General features: G+C 44.3%; 1 protein-coding gene across 10 annotated transcripts in view; it reads left to right on the top strand.

The window, feature by feature from the left end:
• The window catches only part of srcin1b (SRC kinase signaling inhibitor 1b), a 179,820-nt gene that overhangs the window by 18,849 nt on the left and 147,392 nt on the right, over positions 1–13,579 (top strand). For 9 of the 10 annotated variants that reach the window (XM_033611285.2, XM_078163490.1, XM_078163486.1 and 6 more), the window contains exon 1: positions 12,296–12,384. The exons of the other annotated variant lie outside the window; for it this stretch is intronic. The gene's annotated coding sequence lies outside the window, so the exon portion shown is untranslated. Of the gene's footprint in view, positions 1–12,295; positions 12,385–13,579 lie in introns of those variants that run through there. 10 annotated transcript variants of the gene reach the window in all.

The following is a 13,579-nucleotide window of genomic DNA, read 5'->3' as shown; positions in this document are numbered from 1 at the left end:
TGGAATTGAATGAAGATATTCATGATCTTGTTTTGTGTTAAGACTCATAAAAGGATTCAGTATCTGTGTATCTCTGCACTTATTGTTCTTGACACAGCGTCTGCAAGAACTCACCGTTTAAAGACTCCTCTGAAGCAGGTCTTTTTGCTCGTACACTCTTGTGTCTCTCCATGAGCTTGTGAGAGAAATCTCTGGATGGATTTTTTTGTTGTGCTACATGAAAGCACGGACTGGTTTGTGCCACAGAAGACGCACCTCAAATGGCCTTTGTTGCAGCTTTTAAGATGCCATAGAAAAGGCATTTACAATTGTCATGGGGTTGTGGATTTTGCATTGTGTGCTTGAGTGTGTGTGTGTATGTGTGTGTGAGGTTACTTCAAGGTCTTCCATGCTGCCATCACATATTCTGGCATTTCTAGTGCAGTGGGAAATACATCCAGAGTCTAATTTGACAACTTTCCCTGAAAGAGCGAATCACAGATATTCATCTCTACGTTTTTTTCCTTACAGCTGTAACGTTTTGTCCTTGATAAGGAATTGCTATTTCAGTGACATCTCTGCTAGAGAACAGCCTATCAGATGGCATTACTGTCACACATCAGGGCACAAAGAGCAGAGGCGAGCCGGCGCTGTCGCAGGTAAACAGCGTATTCCTGTGGCAGGGAAGAGAGGCTGGAGGATGAACAATGTACCTCTCTTGTTTTCTTGTTTGTAGCGAGAGAAATTCATCATGTGCGCAGATTCATCAGTGTTAGACTGGTTTGTGCTGCAGGCACAGCGCCACACGTTGTTTCACATATTACCCATCTACATGCTGGGTGCGTAGCCAGAGCAGCTCAGACTTCACCGGGGATATCAAGTCTTATTTGCTCAAATCACAGCATTATATGACACAGACAGCGACTCCAGTTTGTCACTTGAATCCTGTACAAATTGACTTTAGATGTGACATTGAGTCAGGATTTGTGGACCAATAAGATTCTATAAAATATGTAGACTGGAACATGTTGAGGGCCCGGCAGACGTCGTGGAGAATTATGATTTGTGGGAACATAAAGAGTAGCTCAGTGCCAGGCTGAAAGCAGAGTTTCTCTGCCTTCTCTTGTTGAATGTTTCTGTGTCACCTCCTCTGGTGTGACACACCCTGGAGAACACTTCTGCATCACTGCAGCAAAAGTGAGAAGTTTCCCACTGAAGGTCAGAAAAACAGGGTTTCAGCTGCTTTTTAGCCACGTTGGTGACAAAGCTCTGAGGATGCAGTGTTGCTCTGTCTGTCAGTCGGTCGTCGACTTTGATCCAGACTGGAAACTACTGAATGAATTGCTTTGTGATGAAACAGATATTTGTGGTCCCCATAGGATCAATCCTATGACTTTTTATCTAGCGCCACCATTAGGTCAAAATGTAATTCGTCCAGTGCTGTGCTTTATGAACAAATACCTGCAAACCTAAAGACATTCCTATCAGCCTCAGCCATACTTTTGTGCAAATTGGTAAATGTTAGCATGACAACAGGCTAAACTAGGATAGTGAACACGCTGAACATTATTCCTGCTAAACATCCAGCCCAGTCACCAGAAGAAAATGTTGTCATCATCATACTCATACTCCTCGTCCTCCGCTTATCCGGGTCCGGGTCGCGTGGGCAGCAGCCTCAGCAAAGAAGCCCAGACAGTCCTCTCCCCAGCCACTTCCGTCAGCTCTTCCGAGGGAACCCAGAGGTGTTCCCAGGCCAGCCGGGCGATGTAATCCCTCCAGCGTGTCCTGGGGCGGCCCCGAGGTCTCCTCCTGGTACCTCCCGGTATCCCAAGGGAGGCGCCCGGAAGGCATCCTTACCAGATGCCCGCAAAGGAGCAGCAGCTCTACTCTGAGTCCCTCCCGGATGTCCGAACACCTCACCCTATCTCTAAGGCTGAGCTCAGCCTGGCAGAGTCCAACTCTCACCGGGAACAGGTCCGACTTACTGCCGGCCACGTGAACCAGACTCGCGCCCCGGTACTGGATGGCCCTTAGCAAGGGGCCACCAACCCCATACTCCCGGAGGCATCATCATTTCTGGAAACCACAAATGTTTTATACGTATCATATCAGTGTTCCTACAGTGACGTAGTATGTGAGCTGACATCATCAGGAGGTGGAGGAGATGGCTGAAGGTGTGACACCGAGGCGAAACACCTGCCAAGCTGCAGACCATTGTCTGAAACCAACAAACAACAAAACTGATTTTACAGAGTCATCGCTGTGTTTTCTGCGGCTTTTCAGACCCCAAATGTGAGTGATTTTAGCGACACTAGCCTGTGGTGTAATGCAGTGCATGGCACAGTTGGGCTTTTGCAGAGGAATATGGAAATTATGTGGTTACGAAAATGTAGTGTCAAAGGAAAGGGCTGTCTGTCTCCCAGCTGAACGTTTCCAGGGGAGTGCTTGCCGTTTTCAGCTGGGGAAGAAAAATGCTTTGGTGGACACACGACCTTATAAAAATAACACTAGCAAAACAGGTACCAATGAGAGCATGGTCGGACAAACGCATATCGATCAACTGGCCACAAGGTGTTAGTGTTGTAATTCTAGTGTGTGATTTATTAAATCATCAGCATGGATAAAAAAAAACAAAAAAACATTGAGGTTTACCATTTGTGCATACAGGCTTTACTCTCAGCTTGGGTGGTATTTACCTTTTCATATCTCAATACCTTCCTGACATTTCACCAGGGGTTTATGGTATATGATGGTATTAATGTGCAGTGCAGCCCCTCCTCCCCTGTGACCGCCACGTTTACATCCTGCAAGCTCTCTTAGCTTTTATAGTCTAATAACTTACAGAACAAACTTACAAAATATCAAGGGAGGTTACAGTCTTACACTTATTTTGCTCGTTCAACAGAGAAATACAACCTTTAAATTCAAGCTGCTCTCCTTCACCAAACTAAGACAAGCTTGATAGCCTTGTTACCTCATCGTAAGACACACTTCCTGACAGAAACAAAATAAACACACCCAAACCGTCTTAGTTAGTCTTGTTAGTCATGTTAGTCTTGTTAGTCGGTCAATTGTTCCAACAATCATTAATTCGTATTCTGCAGAGTTAGATATGAACTGGTCTCTCTGCTGTGGCTGCCCTGTAACGTTATCCCCACCACTTGTCATCACCCTTATTGTTCCAGCAGTGAAGACTGACCTCTGGTGGCAGGAGCTGTGCACTACGTACAATACATCCACAGCACAGCTCCTCATTTGATGATTATAGAGAATGGTCCTTCTGAAACCACCGATCAGACTCTCAAATGAAAAGCTTCTGTCTGCTGGAATAATGGAGTATCTGGGGTGAGGAGCGAGGAGCGAGAGATGAAGAGGAGGAAGTTATTGTATTGTTGTTGTAGGGCTGGGAAATGAAGTTTGTTGATTTGATATACATCACTGTTGATTCCCCCAAATGCAAAATTCCCCAGTAGTGGATTCTAGAAATGATTAGTCATGTGTCGACAGAGAAATAATCAATAAGTCATTTCTCAAGTAAAAGTGCCGACTGTACGCTCATCACAGCTCCTTACATCTGAGGGTTTGATGCTTGTCTTTGTCACTGTGTCAAAATAAACCAAATATCTCTGGGTTTTGTAATGTCAGTCGCACATAACGAGCTATTTGATTATATCAAACGCCCATTTCTCTCTTTTCTGACATTTTAAAGACCAAACGAATGATTGATGAATCAAGGAAAACATCAGCAGATAAACTGATAATGAAAATAATTAGTTGCAGCAGGAAATGTGACACCATAAATAATTTATACCAAAATAAACACATTACTTTAATTACGTCCATTCACTTGCGTCCCTGTTTTAGACCCTTTGCATCAGCATTATGTGTTTGTATTAAAAGCAGCAGCACGTGTGTGTGTGTGTGTGTGTGTGTGTGTGTGTGTGTGAGGTTGTAACTCTGTAAGAAGCAGATAGTAACGCTTCACTTTATTGCTGTTGTTTCTCCGAGTGTCTCTGTGTTTGTTCCAGTGGGTGAGTTTCACTGCTGGTGTGCGGCCGTAGGGCCTCCATGCTTTATTAGACGCTGATGCTTCAGGTAATAAACCAAGTTTGTGGTGTTTCACATCGTTGTTGGCACAGTGTTTTGTCAGCGTTAACAATATACAGAACATTACCTCTTATCATCAGCCGGATGGACTCTAAGTAGGCAGAGCACAAACCACAGATATGTTCATAGTTTTTTAATTTTAAGGTTTTGCAGAAGTTTTCTGAGGGATCACCTGTATCCCTTGGTGTCAGTGGATCTTACTACAGTACATTTTTGAGGTACTTGTACTTAGGGTTGTTATGAGAACCGATGCTTTGGTACCAAGTCGATGCCAACACGCAAAAAATACTTCGGTACCTGTACCTGTAGCAACGAAGAAGAACACCTGTTCTCCATCCTCTTTGGTAGAAACAGTGGCTTCTACAAGAACTGCCGGAGCCACAACACCTCGGCTTGTCGAAAAGTCAGGTTGTAGGAGTCGTGTGTGGAGGGGGTTAGGGTTAGGTCTCATTTATACCACAAGCGAGGCATACGCATAGCACTCGCTAATGGTCCCTGTTTACTTGCGTTTTCATTTCGGCGAGCATGTTAACAGGTTAGAGCATTCACACCGCATCCACTCTACGCGCTGCTCAAGTCGCGCTGCTTGAGTGGGCAAGCTTGAAAAAAATAGAAGAGACGCCAATTTTTTGTGCGAGTCGTGAGCGAATGTTTGCGGTAGTTTGCGTGTGTTGTGACCTCTCTCGGCCACCGTAGACATCTCCCTCTTGACCTTAGAGTTAAAGTTAAAGTTTGAAACAGTTTTAATAAAGTAGTGAATTTAGAAATACATGAGTTCTGTTTTTTGATTTTCATCATGGTATCGAATGAGTATCGAGAATCGTGGAAAGTCACTGGTATTGGTATCGACTACTGAAATTCTGGTATCGTGACAAGCCTACCTGTACTTAATTATTTGTATTTTATACTTACTCACACTTCTACTCCGCTACATTTTGGAGGCAAATTTATTCCACTTCTTACTCCACTACCTTTGAGTAACAGCTTTATACACTCCTGTTTTTACACAAGTGAAAGATCTGAATACTTCACTGCTCTCTGTCCAACTTTAGATACCAGAACAATATTGCGTAGTTTATTTACCTAGCACAGATTTTGTTATCAGCTGTTTGTGTGTTGTCAAGCATCGGACCCTGAGCGTCATCTCCACTGAGCAGTACAGAACTGTGAAAAGTTGTGGTTGGTACCAATGAAACTGTTCCGTACCGTCCCTGTTTTTGCCGGCAACTTTTAAGGTGGAATGTTAACCTGTAATGTTACTCAGTGCATGAGTTGATGACGTGAATCCAACAGCACACCTTAAATTTCAATATGACCACTACTTTAGTTTTTATTGTCTCTCTTGGATCAATCAATCAACCAATCAATCAATTTTATTGAGAAAGCCCAATATCACAAATCACAGTTTGCCTCACAGGGCTTTACAGCATACAACATCCCTCTGTCCTTCCCGGACATCACTCCCCCACACAGAAGCACACAGATAATGATTAGCATTGTGTAGCTATTTTCAGGGCAATATTTGTTTCTAGGATAACGGGCTGTCGTAAAATAGGCATAACAGGTCTTATGGTACATTTTTTGAACTATAGCAGCTTTGGGATCATGAGCCACTGGAACAATGGCATGAGGGTGAGAAGAGGAAGGAATGCAAAAGCCGTAGATGAGCCGAGGTGTGGGTGCGAGAGCAGTCAGGAGTAGCGGTGACGTCTACAAGTGTTTGAGATCATAAACGGTTTTGAAAAATTAGTACACGAAAAACGTTTTTTTTTTGTTGACTAACTGTGATAGACTGTGAATATGACAAGAAATGGTGTGAGACCGGGTTTGGCAACAGGTCAGTAGCCTACACGCTCCGTTCTATTAAAGTGGTGCGTTTGTGAAGGGGGTTGTTTGCCAGTGGGCTACAATGAGTACCGGGCCATCAAATCACAGCATCCGCGGTGAGAGGACACGGAATTGTTTGCGCTTTTACGCGCGGGTCGGTGGTGAAGTGGTGCACATGACTCGTGCTACGGACGGACAGACGGACGGACGAGCCACGTATCTCAGTGCTGCTTAAAAACAGGTAATACATCTGGCTACATCTTTCCCACATCAAATATCCGTGATCACCTAGACCCGTGCATAAAAGCGCACACAATTCCGTGTCCTCTCACCGCAGATGCTGTGATTTGATGGCCCGGTACTCATTGTAGCCCATTCTTATAAGACCCAATAATAACAATAATTATAATAAGTTGGTGGACCTATATGCCATGCTTTTTAATAAAATTACCAGAGGAGTTTGCAGAGCTCACTGTCAGGACTCAGGGACCAGAATTCGGGATGGCGGACCGTTGGAATGGCGATATTTCTGAGTGGCAGCCTGCAACTGTTGGTTAAATAGCCTGTTCAGTTGGTATTCGGATAACTGGGGCTTTACTGGTATAATGCAATAGCACCACCCAGTGGTGAAACCTGTGTACACGTTTGCACGATAAAAATGACCCACTCTAAACATTTAGAGATTTTTGGACACAAACTCACCCCTAGTCAGGAGTGGTGGGGCTGCGATGTGGAGGGTTTCACGGAAGAGCAGTTGTTGCCAACCTTGAAATGTCCAGCGCTACAATCCAATATCTCTGTTGGTACCTCGCGACAATGCTGTCACAGCACGACTTAAAATGTAGGCAAGCTGTCCCCGTCAGAGAGCGTCCAGCAGTTGGGCTCTGGTAACTGCGACGGTCTACCACAGTGGCAGTACAGCTGCAGCAGCCGTCTGTGGTTTCAACGGTCTGCTCTGACACTGTGTGGTCAGTGATGTGCGCCTGTGCGGTGAAGTATGACGAGAAGAAACCAAAGATGAGTGGGAAACACAAGCGTTCTCACTGCGGTCGCATGGTATCAGATATGCATCAGATTTAGGACCATATATGAGAGAATGGAATGGAAAAAATCTGATTTCTGTGTCACATGAGAGCAAAAAAATCAGATTGGGCCACATTAACTTGTATTTTGTGTCCTCGCTGGCAGGAGTAGTTTCAAATACCTGTAATGTTTTGACATGTAAAATGCAACACATTGCATTGTGGGATTGTCAGCATAAAACGTGTGCTTCGGCTGCAACTAATGATTTTTTTCTGATTAATAACTGTTTGGAGTTGGAATTTTAGATTCCTCTTTATTGATTTGGACACTCCAATAAAATGTTGGATGGTATATACACCTGAGTAAAGTATTTTGAACAGCTAATACAGACTTCCCTGTAATGAACGGTTGATCTGTGTATCAGTGGAGTGAATATTGACTTTGTAACATGAATCATCTTGTGTTGTTTGTGGTGTTGAGAGAAGCTGGAGGGAGATTTAGGAGGAAGATAAACCTGAGTGTGTGAGAGAAGAGATGCCTATAACAAGAGAGCGCGATATAATCTGCAAACAGTTTTTTGTCGTACTTTTCTGTCTCTTTCACTTGTCTTGCTTCATGTCACACACACACACACACACACACACACACACACACACACGGGCTGTAGGATCTCATCTCTGTGCAGCTTTCCTCAGCAGCCTTGGAGAATGATTTCATTGGGATGACAAGTGTGCCTCTCCCTCCATATTTCTGCCACCCAGGCCCCTGCCTGGATCCAAAGGCAGTCTGCAACAATAAAGGCTGTGTTTTTTTGCCTCTCCCTTTCTTCTATCTGCGTCGACCCAATCTGATTTTAGCTGTGCTGAAAGTAGCATTTTCTTCCTATCACAACATCGCTAATGCTTACTTTCCTTCCCGTCTCTTGCCTCTCTATCCCTCTTCATTTCTCTCCGTCCACTAAGCAGAAAATGGGTCCAGTTGCCGTTGCGGGCTATTATCTGTGCGAGCTATCTATCTTGATAATTGACTAGTGGGGGTAAATGTGACGGTGATTGGTGTGACGCTAATACATTCTGCCAATTTGACACGCTCATAATCCACTGGGCTCGCATTTTCCACCCCGCAGCCATCATGGTGGAGGCGAGAGGTTTGACGTGTTGGGAGCACTGTAGCATCATGGATACACACAGCATAGGCCGAGTGTGTGGGTGGGGAGAAACACTCGGTCTAAATTAGGAATTGGGAGCGTTTGAGTGGGCATGGAGAAGGAGGAAATTGGTCTAAACATGCGCAGATGTACGTTATAGAGGCAGACACGTACAGATGGATATAGCTGTCACAGTGTGGATATGAGAGCCAAGCTGCAGGAAATAAACACATCCTAACATCACAACCAATTTGTTCTGTATGCCGCTGATTGCTCTTGCAGCAGTGAATTGCAGTGAAAGTGAATGACATGAATAGGAGGCATACTGTATATCCGGAGCCCAAGTAGTGATGTGTTATACTAATTCCACTTGGCATGACATCCTCACTTGGCACCAGGAAGGAATGACATCCTGGAATATTTATAACAACACCTGAAGACATTTAAGCTCCAGGGTTTAGATATTTAACTTATGCTGCCTCACTGAAACAATGGAGGGTGATGGAGATATGTTTGTGCTGCTCACAACAATGATAGGTCACAGAACATTAAACCAATCATCGCCTTCACCATAGACTGAATAATAAATGGACGTAGCCATAGTGATGTCCCCCACTGGTTTGTTGTCTCTCATTTTGTAGCTTCAAGTTCGGCAATTTGACTGTTGCCATCTTGGATTTTGGGGGTCAGAAGCAGCCCCCTAAGAAGTGCAACGGGCTTTGAAGCCAATTTTTGTAGTGGCCAAACAGTGTAACTACATGTGTCACGAGATGCCATAAAAGACTTTCCCACTGACTTAAGAGATGTCTGTAGATTAGTGGATACATTTTTTTGAGCATCACACTCTGTGAAACGACCTGTTTCTCTATCAGAATTTAATCTATTCAGTCTGATAACCTTGGAAAGTCTAGAAGAGTTGCACAACTGACTCATGTTATCCCCATTTAAAGGGATAGTGCACCCAAAAATGTAAATTCAGCCATTATCTACTCACCCATATGCCGAGGGAGGCTCAGGTGAAGTTTTAGAGTCCTCACATCACTTGCAGAGATCCAAGGGGAGAGGAGGTAGCAACACAACTCCACCTAATGGAGGCTGACGGCGCCCCAGATTCAAACGTCCAAAAACACATCATTGAAACCACAAAATATCTCCATACTGCTCGTCCGTAGTGATCCAAGTGTCCTGAAGCCCCGACATAAAAAGTTGTTTGGAAAAACCTCATTTGAACTCTGTTTTTAGCCTCATTGTAGCCTGTAGCTCTGACTGCCTCTCTGGGCACCACGCTCACATCTCCAAACATGACAGGCAGCCAAACATCTAGCCGAGTACATGAAACTGTCCTGCACTAGGGCTGCAACGATTAGTCGACTAATCAATGACTAATCGACTATTAACATAATCAGTGACTATTTTAGTAGTCGACTAATCGGTTTGAGTCATTTTTCATAGAAAAGTACTATAAAAATACCCAAAATACTCTTATTGCAGCTTCTTATATTCAGATATTGGCAGCTTTACACACTCTCCCATGACGGTGAACTAAAACTCTTTGGCTTGAGCATGAAACAAGACATTAGATGACATCATTTTGGGGTTAGGGAGAGACAGACCGATATTTTTCAACGTTTTAACCCATTTTTCTATAAAATGATTAGTCGACTAATCAAAGAAATAATCGACAGATTAGTCGACAATGAAAATCATCGTTAGTTGCAGCCCTAGCCTGCAGCTGCAGCTGTTAGTGCACTCCACTAACTTCTGATGAACTTTGTTCTGAAACTGAGCCTGCCTTATCATCATCCTTATCGTTAGCTGTCTAGCATTAGTAGAATCCAACTTGTTAGCTAGCCTGAGGTGGACGTGCTTAAAAAAAATGTACTGAAAATGAACTTACTTTCATTATTGATCATTAAATGTTTCGTCCAACTAACTGTCTAAAACCCAAAGATACCAGTTAACTATCCTTAGGTGTTATTGGACTAGAGGAAATTTTCCATAGATCTACGAACCCCCATTTTATTGTGTCTGCAACAGTAGGTTCTCTTAGCAAAGGATGGACCTTAGTGATGTCAGTGTACAGTGACTGGTTGAACACATGAGCCAAAGCAGCACCCCTAAACCTGTTAACTGTTTAAACACAGACAACAGTGATCACAAGCAGATCGTACAACCTGTTCTCACTCCCAACTCGTCATGTGCAGCAGTTTTGTCAGTGATCTCAGCGTCAGACACACAGATGCACCTTTCGCGGCAGTGTGATAGGCACCGGGCGGCAGCAGTTGTTGATGCAGTGGGCAACAACTTACCAAATACTGCTGGTTTGTCATTGGACGTTGGGTCAGACAGCGGCGACCAGAGGCACCATTCATGGGGGTGTGATACGCACTGGGTGGTGTCAGTTTACTGCAGCACTACCGTAGTATAAAGAGCGAGAAAGTGTGCATAGGAAAGGTGGGAGCTGTGATGGGTGGGTCAAACAAACTCCAGACTTTGACTCAGGAGCCTACTGTTCATTTCTCGTGTCAAATTAAATTCAATAGAGTGTTTTTTGATAATGGCGTAGTGTGCTAGCATGTGTGCTAGACATTACATGATGTGGGTAACAAGGGTACTTATTTAGAGCCAAACCATTATGTTTTTTTCTAAACCTAACGACATGCTTTTGTTGCCTAAACTGGAGGAAGCGAACCTAAAGACAGTGTTTTAGTGACACGTTTATTTTGAAAAAGACTGGATGCATGTAACGGGCAGAAACTGAAAATTTCCTGCAAAAATAGAGGCAACAGAAGTTGTATTTTGAATTGACACATGCATGTTAGGAGTGTAAATTTACACGGTGTCCCTGAACATCCAAAACTGATGCAGGAGGGTACCTAGCATGTCATATTTTGACGTGCAGTGGCGTTATTTGACGAGTTGGGATGAGAACTTGTTGGCTTGTGGCGAAAATTATGAGAGACTGAACATATATGCGACAGGAAATACAACGTGACTCATAAAGCGAAATACCATTCAGCTTTCCAGTTGGTACATGAATACACACAGAAAAAAAGGCCTTAAAAAGGCCTTATGTTGTTTTTGGGGAGCTCTGTTTGGTCCAAAAACGCCTTTAGAAGAACAAGGAAACAAGAAAATATTTACATTCAGTTTTACCATTTTTGCTTCAAAATGACTTATTAAACAATTAATTGATCTTCAAACTTGCTGGTAAAATTTCTGCAGATCCACTTAGTGGTTAATTGAGTAGTTGTTGCAGGCCCAGACCAACAGTGGACAGAGGTGTCTGCATACTTGAGGCTACTCTGTGTATCTCAAAATTTTGTAATTTGGATGAACGACCCCTTTTTAACACCAGAACACTGAAGAGCAGCAGTTTGAATACAGTATCAGGTAACAAGCACATCATGAAAGCTGTGACAGAAGTACAGAGAGACAGAGCATCACAGTCTCCTCAAACATGCTGCATACAGCCTGCGTTAATATCTTGCCAGACATTTCCAGATGGAATAAAGGATAGTCTGAGTCACTAACAACATTTGCATAGTGCATCTCAAAGTGTTGCCAGAAACGGGTACACAAAAACTTCAAATGCATCCGAAGCCTTTGCACAAACCAGCCCGACTCAAAACACTGTGTCAACGCTGGGAATGACACCGAGGTATTATGGCGTGCTAAGTGCTTGTATAAACAATACACATGCATGTCTAAATAGCACAGCTGGAGTGACGGTGTAATCACGGCGAGAAGTCACTGCGACACAAACAGGCGCAGACACGGTGGCGACGTAAAGGGAAAAAGAGGGTGAAAGGCGTGATAGAGTTGTAGCAGTCATTAAGGGCAAGACTGCTCTCTGCAATTCTGGCTTATCTACTGCTAGGTGGAAGCATGGGGAGGGTAATTCTGCTCGGGGCTCATGTGCAAAGCCGAGATACAGAACAAGAGGGAAGTGGAGGGAGAGAGGGAGAGATAGAGCTGGTTCATTTGCAGCTCGTCCCCGTAGACTGTGGAAAGGATTATACTCACAGAGAGAGAGAGAGAGAGAGACGGAGAGAGGCAGAGAGGGAGGGAGATGCACAGGCTCTGTCTTAGCACACACTGAGTACCCTGCCTCCAATCTTCTACACTGCACTGTGCACTCTCAAACAGCACTCAGCTCACTCTCCCTCTCTCTTCGTCCTCCACACACACACACACACATACACACACACACACACACACATGTGCAGACACAAACACACCAGTGCCATGTAGAATCTCGGCCCGAGGGGGACACCAACCTGCACAGGACCACGAGCCAGGTACGCTCCGTTCATTCATTCCTTTCTGCTCACATTATGCAGCAGCAGATTTTTTGGGTTGTCGCTGTGTAGTGATCCAGCCACTCACTCTCTGCAGAAGACTCTTGCAGGCTGGCTGCATGCACCAAGATTATCCGGCTTCTTTTGCATAGCCCCAAGAGAACCAAAGAAGAAAAAAAGATAGCAGAGAGGGAGAGGAGCCAGAGAGGAGAGGGGAGAGGGGGGGATGAAAGGACAGAGAAGACAAAAGCCAAACTAAGCAGTGTTTTCTCATGTAGGGCAAAGAAAAGTGTGCAGCGAGCAGCCAGCTAACCTGGGTTGACCTTCATGTGGAAGCTCCTACTTGTAGCACCGTTCCAGCACTATGTGGGACACTGCCCACAAAGACCTTTATCAAAACCTGTGCCTAAAAGCCTCGCAGCCCCACCTCTAACTCTGATATCTGCTCTCTGGAGAGGGCCATATTAATAACCGTACATGCTGAACATGCTCAGGGGACTTGCTGTAATTGGTTGGACATGCAAGCTGATTATTGCTGTTTGTGAAATTCATTTGTATGTGTCAGAGTCAGCGTGCACGTGGAGGATCAGTCTCTGGTGTTAACACATGCTTTCACTCTCAGACTTCATCTGAGAGAGGAGTGTTTTTTACCAAGGTGTGTCAAGTTTGTACACGAAACCCTCGTGAGTGCAACGCCACTGACTCCCAATCAATTTCAAGCTTTTTGAAGTGGGTGTACCACTCTGGTTTTTCTTTTTTCCCATTCTGGAGGATCCGGTGACTCAGAATCTGGGGCTTCAGAATTCACTTTGATGCTGGTTTGATATCAGTTTGTACATCTCGAGGCTGCAGGGGCCTTCCTCCTTTCTGGAAATATGTTGGAATAGAGTTGTGCTGGCCTGGAGAGGAAAAAAGCAAAGCGGCTCCGAATGAAGTTTTTAATCTGAGTCACTGCTGACGTTTTCCCCCTCTGATTTCTTTGATCTGGCTCTTACCAAAGAGTAAGGGCTGTCTGACAAATAGCTTCAAGACCAGAGACGAATCCTAGTGTTCTGACGGAGCCTTTAAAACAACCGCAGTATTATTTGGTGTTGGGCTGTTTGTTACGTAAGTCTTTATGATTAAATCACCACTCTAGTTGCCTTCAAAGTCCTGCCAAAAAATCTGTTGTGTAATTCTTTTCAAAACTGTCAGA

Source organism: Epinephelus lanceolatus, chromosome 21 (assembly GCF_041903045.1).
Source record: "Epinephelus lanceolatus isolate andai-2023 chromosome 21, ASM4190304v1, whole genome shotgun sequence".
Lineage (NCBI taxonomy): Eukaryota > Metazoa > Chordata > Actinopteri > Perciformes > Serranidae > Epinephelus > Epinephelus lanceolatus.
Note: the sequence above shows the minus strand (reverse complement) of the source record. Positions and strands in the feature narration are given on the sequence as shown.